The sequence below is a fragment of the Sinocyclocheilus grahami genome, unplaced genomic scaffold, assembly GCF_001515645.1.
Source record: "Sinocyclocheilus grahami isolate Dianchi unplaced genomic scaffold, SAMN03320097.WGS_v1.1 scaffold1874.1, whole genome shotgun sequence".
Lineage (NCBI taxonomy): Eukaryota > Metazoa > Chordata > Actinopteri > Cypriniformes > Cyprinidae > Sinocyclocheilus > Sinocyclocheilus grahami.
The window spans coordinates 32,278-33,791 of NW_015507053.1; positions in this window are offsets into that span (position 1 = coordinate 32,278).

Below are 1,514 nucleotides of genomic sequence, written 5' to 3' on the forward strand. Positions count from 1 at the left end.
ACTGTGGAAGCTTCTGTCATGAAAACAAATTCCTCGTATGTGTAATAAATGGCAATAAAGCTCATTCTGATTCTGATTCTGATTCTAAATACATATATACACACACATACAGGGTCCAGAAGGGGGCCCCTGGGCTTTACCTCTCGAGGGGCCCTTCATCAAGAGAACCACAGCCTACATTCACTCCATCTTTATAATCAAAGCTCAAGTTGTCAGCCTTTTATTTTGCAGCTATAAATGTCAAACCTATAGGTCTGTCATAGAAAACACATGCACATAGCCGGACATATTTTACACAGATCTCCTAGCGTTAAATTGCATGTGTTAATGTTGGTTAAATGCACTATGAAATAACATGAAAGACCAGAGGAAGGTCACTTATTGAAGGTGAATGTACACTTTTACAAAACGTTCTGTGCACTGTGAGTTACACCTTCACAAGCACAAAAGCAGTGTTAAGTCGCTGGGGGATATTTGTAGCAATAGCCAACAATACATTGTATGTGTCACAATTATACATTTCTCTTTTATGCCAAAAATCATTAGGATATTAAGTAAAGATCATGTTCCATGAAGATATTTAGTAAATGTCCTACCGTAAATATATCAAAACTTAATGTTTGATTAGTAATATGCATTGCTAAGAACTTCATTTGAACAACTTTAAAGATGATTTTCTCTATATTTAGATTTTTTTGCACCCTCAGATTCCAGATTTTCATATACTGTCCGATCCTAACAAACCATACATCAATGGAAAGATTATGATTATTTATACAGATTATGATTTCTAAAAATGGACCCTTATAACTGGTTTTGTGCTCCAGGGTCACATATACGTCTAACTGCTTGTGGATCTTTGTAATATAATTTATTATTATAATCTTGACAGCTAATGCAATATGCTAATAAACACGAGTGAAACCTTTGTATCGTGCTACAGTACATTTTTAATTGTTTATCATCAAAATTGTATTTTAGCATTTTTAATCAAAATTAAGGCCACCGTCTCGACAATAAGGACTGACCGATGCCCGGGGATTTGTCACGACGTTTAAAGCATTCAAGAAAATGTGAAAGAGAGCTCCATTAGGTGCGTCTCAAACAGCATGAGCCCCGAAATGCGTTTCTTTCTGGAAAAATACATGCAAAAGTAAAAAGCATGCAATGACATTTTACATTTGATTATTCAGTTTCTGAACATCTACAAACTTAAAACCCTAATGCATTGTTTAATTTTTTATCTTTGTTCTATTTATTCATTTATTTAGGCTAGTTGTGCTATTGTTTATGATTGGTTCATTTGTTCTTATTTACTGGCTGTTCACGTTTGGCCAAATGGGTGTTGGGTTTCTCAGTAGTGCGTCTTCATTCATCTTCCGCTATATTTACACATACATGCTGTGACAGAGATGTAGAAGTGACCATAGACACACATCAGATCCTCTACACACACACACACACACACACACACCGGCTCCTCTACACACACACACACACACACACACACACAC